This window comes from Lasioglossum baleicum, unplaced genomic scaffold, assembly GCF_051020765.1.
Source record: "Lasioglossum baleicum unplaced genomic scaffold, iyLasBale1 scaffold0944, whole genome shotgun sequence".
NCBI classification, from domain to species: domain Eukaryota; kingdom Metazoa; phylum Arthropoda; class Insecta; order Hymenoptera; family Halictidae; genus Lasioglossum; species Lasioglossum baleicum.
This window is the reverse complement of record NW_027470003.1, coordinates 4,049-10,500: the sequence shown is the minus strand read 5'-3', so window position 1 is coordinate 10,500 and position 6,452 is coordinate 4,049. Positions and strand designations below refer to the sequence as shown.

The 6,452-nt window shown below is 41.0% G+C and overlaps 1 pseudogene; it reads left to right on the top strand.

Moving 5' to 3' along the window:
* The first annotated feature begins 493 nt into the window (after nucleotides 1-493).
* LOC143220428 (agrin-like) lies at nucleotides 494-5,595 on the top strand (annotated as a pseudogene).
* The last annotated feature ends 857 nt before the right edge of the window (nucleotides 5,596-6,452 follow it).

Sequence of the window (6,452 nt, the reverse complement as noted above, 5' to 3'; positions counted from 1 at the left end):
CATTATTTAGAGAATTTGTAATGTTCTCCCCTTGCTTTGTTGACGAGCGAATGCTTTTCCACGCGTCGTCGCGGCAATGAGGTATAGGGTGAAAATGCGGTTCCAAACTTCATGCTCGATAAATTCATCGAGCAGTTAGAGTATGATTACAGCGACAGGAATTAATTACATCGAGATAATCGATGATGGCTGAATTTCTAATTGTTTCTTGTCAGTTATTTGAGTAGCAAAAGTTCCTAGATAATGTATTTATGCGATTATTTCCAAATATCGATACATTTCGATGCATTCCAATTGTGGATAGCACCTAACAAATGTCCAATAATTCTTGCTCGTGTCCAAAGATATTTATGCGAACTTTTTCCGTTAAACGTACTTCTAAATAAATACTACTTGAAATGAACTATATATTATAATTTGTTGCTCGTGAGCTTCCGAAGTTCGTTTCCTCTTGCACCGGTCAAAATTAAAAATTATAATTTTATTCTTCCGAATGCATCCTAAAACGAGACGTCTACATCTCGTACAAACGAGACTTACATATCTCTACTGTGGAACGTTGGTGAAATTTGCAGACGACCCCCTGGTGAACACGGACTTTCCCGCCATTTTACCGTGTTCGAAATCTACCAGGCATGTGTTGATGCCGGGACCGTATTCCCGCTATTATTACACTCATAGGGCGCTTCAAAAAACCATCACAATCGACAGAGAGAATTTAAAGCACGGTAATTCCCTAATTTCATTCCGAGGTCGTTCGCGGCGTATGTATAGCGAACGAATTCGTCATTTCGTTTCAGTATTCCCGAACGTTTGTTCAAATACATTAGATCGAACCTGTTCAATTCTCCTTACGTTCATTTATCCACAAACACCATGGCGTAACGACGAATTATTAACATCTTCATGCACCATTTCTGGTTGCCAGCTGGTACGCGAGCATCAGAGCCAAGTGCATTTGGTCTAAGCTTCTCTAACAACCGGTGCTCCGTTATTTCGTCGCCGCGATAACACTCACAGCGTAATTAATAGTCAGAAATAGCGCAGGATAAATGGTACGAGTTATATATTTGTACTCTCCTGTCTCAAAGTGTGGCCTTCGTGTGCGTGTGTCGCTTCGAAGCGTACATTCTAAACCCGCTAGGCGGGCAATTCTGGTCAGTTCGACGTCGATAATCGGATCGATATTTTTTCCTCGCGAACCGTGTCAGGTCATAGACATCGATTCATTCGATAATTTCACTTTCCACGGGTAGCCGCAGCGTAGAGGCCAACCCCAGCCACGATTCGCGTAGTCACCGCGTTGATGGGTTATCTCTGCAGCGACGACAAGGATTGCACCATCCCCAATAACGAGTGCTCGGACGGTTATTACATTTGCTCCGAAGGATACACGGCAGGATAGTTTTGGTAATACATCGCATCTTATTCCTTCCTTCGATTATTCGACCGATCAGCTGGATTTATCTTTTAATGCGTTATTCGTACATTTCGAGTCCGGGATAGAAATAAGACGTGGAAAATATCGATAGAAGGTCAAGCATTTAAAAGAGAACATTTTTTAATTGGAGTATGAGTTCAACGTATTCTAGACTATGCTGAAAGATATAATTTTTAAAAATATTTTCCCACATGCGAAATAGTAGTTCTTACGATCGTCTACGTCTGGAAAGAATAACTATGAAAGGTTTGATATGGTTGTCACATTTTTTAAAACCGATGTTTTAATGATAGACGATGTGAAAAGGGTATACCTATGAAGGTAACGTTTGAAAAAAATTTCACGACTGGTATTTCATAAGAAGAGTACAATGGAAATTAGGAAGCACTAATTGATGTGAAAGCAAAATCAACGTCACGTTCTCGCGTTATAGTCCTACCAGGAAAGTGCTTTTCAAACGGAAAGGGAAGAAAGCGATGGAAATAGGTAGAGAATGGGCCTTTCTTTGCTGAAGTATCCGACGTTTCTTGCGTCCTCTGAAGACCGAGATAAGAATCTAATTAACCCGTTCCCAGCGAATTACGTGCCTGTCACGCAGAACGAAGAATTTCGTGCCTGCCTGTCGTATCCGTATCACGTGACATCGAGGTGCATGAGCTCCCCAGCGCGACGTACGTTTGCATTTATCGTCCAAATTACAATGGTTTATTATGCGACGTGGAGATGACAAAAAGGATTAAAAGGTGCCGTCATTCGACGACAAAGGCTACGTCAGTTTGATAGAAGTTTGTGAGATCCAGCACTAGTCTCGTTAGGAAGGAAAAGTTAACAAGCAAGTTTAAAGGAAAAATTCATGTTTTCTACTATATTTTGGTTGCAGGCACATACAGTTTCGATACAATTTAGAAAATGGTCCTGTAATTTTTTCCTCTCCCGAGAGGGTTATTATGAAAACATTCCACCGTGTGGCAGCCAATAGGTGTCACAAGGATGGTGTTTTAAATTTCGACGATGGAGAGGACGCCGTGGGTCAGAGTCAAGGAATGTTGAAATCACTTGACCTAAAACCAAGATACATTCGTTGGAAATATACCTACGAAATACTTCAAGTAAGTATTCCCTTTAAATTCTTTATGACACAAACACCGATAATTTTCTAACTTTAACAAGTTCTAAAATCTTCGTACTTCCCTGCACCACCAAACTTCTATGTGCGTTAGCACCGAATTTTCTTATTTTATCGGGATTTACATTATTGGCGGCACAGTTTTTCCTCGATTGCAAATGAAAACTGAATATCAATCGAAATTTCATCGATTTCCACGTACTGCGCGATAATGAGATCATGCAGATCTATCGCGTGAAGGGAGGATTTTGGGGAGAACGCGTGCGCCAATCTCCTTTGCCAGAACGGTACAACTTGCCAACGCATCGTCGAAGAAAACCTCGGCAACGGTCGCGAATGCGGAAGAATCCAGAAACGAGGGAAGGGCAAGAACAAGCACGGAATGAATATCGTAAGTTGCAAGGGATTGCATTGCACTACGATCAATCGACGCAGATCGAACATCAACGTGTACAACGTAAATTACGAAAGCAGTTATGAGCACGCAAATTACGCGGTGGAAAAGTATGACCCTCCTGATTACAGCTGCTTTTGCCCGCCTCGGTTAAGAGGCAGAATCTGCGAAGAAAATTTAAACCCTTGTATGAGCGAACCTTGTCAACACGGCGTCACATACGACATTCTTCCAGAGGGTGATTACGTTTGCATGCATCTACCTTGCAGGAGTGGAGAACATTGTGAAAACCGCGAGTAAACGTCTTCCTCCACTTTTCTATCCAAGTATTTTTCTATCTGTGATAATCTTACTTCCACGTCTGGCGTACAAATATTATTCGCCATCCAATATCTTTATTAGGCAATGGATTGTAGCTGATGCTGAACTGACGGAGATATTGATACCCGAAATGTCTGGAGACGGATTCTTGGAACTGCCATGCCTGAAAGGAGTTGCGAAAGCATTTTCCATCGAGTTGTTGTTTCTCACACACGCGAATGACGGTTTGCTTCTATGCAATGGCGAATTGAATAATGGACGTGGTGATTTCATTACCCTGAATCTGGTCTACGGCATACCGGAGTATAGATTTAATCTTGGAAATCATATCGCCATTATCACCTCTTCAGATCCAGTTACACCTGACACGTGGCATTGTGTTCGTATCAACAAGTTGGGCATGAAGGTTCATCAGTTGGACGACGGCAGAGTTGCCAGAGGACTATCCAGGAGTCCTTTAATGGAACTGAATTTGGAAATGTCTCCTTACGTTGACGATGTCTATTAAGTTGAAGCAAGTCTAATTTCAAGCGAGAAATTTGCATGAGATTTAATTCGTGCGAAATGGAATACATCTTCTGTTAAATTGCAGACATTAGCGATAAGTTTATTGATTAATTGGAGCATCGTTTGGTTTGATAGGCGCGATACAAAGATTGACGGTGAATAGAAAACCTTGCCAGAATCTGGCCGTCAACGTTACTCGACATAACACGGAAATCATAGCCTATCTTGTCCTAGAAACGAAAAACACTGACATAATGGTGGAGTGCGTTTACCTCTGTTAAATAGTTACACGTGCAAGTGTGATAGTAGTTACAGTGGCCTCCATTTCGGCGGGACCAAAATTCCAATGGCGAATTTTTTAAGGATTCCTATTTCCATAGATATCACGAGTACAAATGTTTCTTAGAGAATAGAATTAGTATAGAATTTACATTTTTCCTCCCACTTCTTTTAGTCGTGGGCTACGTTGTATCTACTGGAGTATCCGAGAGGCCAGTTCGCTTCAAGGGCGACAATTGCTTGCAATTCAGACATCGAAATGGAAGAAAGTATATCTAATCGGATAACGATTAAACGTTAAACGTTTCCCAACAGTTCTATCGCATTCTCCTAAGTCACTTGTGTCACACCTCCTAAGGTACTATTCCGAATTAAGAGCACCAAGTTTGGTTGTCCAATAACATTATTTCCGGTAAGTTAATTAGACCGCCCTCTAATCCAAGTACAACTTACCTTCTGAATCTGTAACACAAACATAGAGGAGGAAGTTGACTATGATTACAACACTAATGATTACACGGAGTAAGATTCTAGGTACAATAACTGTGGTGTACTCGTTTGAGGGAGAGACGTTCTCTGTGCCTATATGTATTAGCCATGTCTGCTAGCCTGTTTTTTGCTTAATTTCCAAAATATTGAAAAATATAAAAAATTCGTATATCTTACATGAAATAAAAGAGCTTGACATTTGAAAATTATCATAGAAAATATAGTTAACAAAGTTGATACTTCATTGTTTTCATTGATCTATAGCAATGCTTGCATGTGTGTTATATCATTGTCCTAAGGCACTGTAGCTCGATGTTTAAGGATTTGCAAACTGAATAAGTGACTAAAGAAAACGATATTTTATACGCAAGGGACAACAGTCGAATAAATTTGAGCTGAGATTGAGAACTACACATCCGGACAGTCTGATTGCCTGGGTTGGAAGAGGGAAAATCGGGAATCTTGTCTTGTCGTTACACAGTGGTCAAGTGCTTCAAACATACAAAAGCAAGAGTGAGGATATCTCTGAAGAGCAGGGTTTGTATTCATTTCTTGATTATCTGTCCTACACGAATTTCAATTCGTGACAAACTGCGAATAAACTTGAAGCGTAGATCTTCGCTTGGTATCGTTCACACTGCAATTCGTGGTGCAATTCAAATCATTGTAGATATGAATACACTTTAGATATGAAGAACTGTACAAATTTTCTTCTATTAACTTCTGATGTATCTACATATAAAATAGAACATCGCTAATATTTTATTGACCCTTGCTTTATCCAGGAACGGGTGGACGATGGTGTTTTCCGCCATATCAGAGCATTTAGATGACGGCGGACATCGATGATACGGATCGACGACTTCGGCCCGGTGAAGATATCGGCAGAAAGCACTCTGTTAACGGCAAACGGCAATCGTCGGTGATAAACCAGGCCATCGATGTATCAAAGGCTACGTGTCGGAATTCGTGGTGGACAAACAGCGTCTTCAGCTGGCTAAGCGGAAGATCGAGTATTGTCACGACAACGATGTATGATAACGAATCTCGGAAACGATTGTCAACGTGACGTCGCCTCTGGCCACGCTTGCCGAGTGGACGCCGCTTTTGTCCTCGACGAGTTAGGACCAGCCTGAAACCGCACAAAGACGCACGAAGCGAAGGAGACCGCTGGTGGTGTTCGTTTTTGGGGAATGAACGGAAACGAAGCACGTGGTCTGAACGATCACGTGGAAAATGAGGAATAGGGAACCGTAATGGCGGTAGGAAACTGGGGTCGAAGTCAATACGATGACACGTGATTCCTGTCAAAGCTGTGCGAGAGAATCCGTGGATGTGGGAACGTCTATCATACCACGGGAAGAATGAATAGCGGATCCAATGAAGTAGTAAGCTAACTCGTATATTTATTTTTCGTTCAGGATAGTATAGAGAAACAGAGTCCCGTTTGCCGTTTGTTTAAACGACGAACAAGCTAGACGGGGGAAAACAGAGAGAATAAATCGAACACCGCGTTAAATGCTGAACGTTCTCATCTAAGGACAATAATATATTTTTAATATCTATATATATCGCCGTTCGCTGACCAAAAGTATTTGTGAGCTACACTCTATATCAAAAAGTACGCGTTGTAAAGTGACTGTATATACAAATATAAATTGTGCGATTATCTTGAGAATGGTGTTTCACTTCCTTCCATCTAGTCCCCTCTATCGTACTCTCGTATTTCTTCCATCTCTGGTGATTCAAATTGTTTGCAGTAATTAATTTAATATAAGAGATTGGTCGTGTCTAAGATCTAATTGTAGGTTGAATATTAGAAGCCACAGTTGGACAAGATATCCTTGAGATTTATGTTGATATTCATCATCGTAGAATGCATTTCAAGTCGCTAA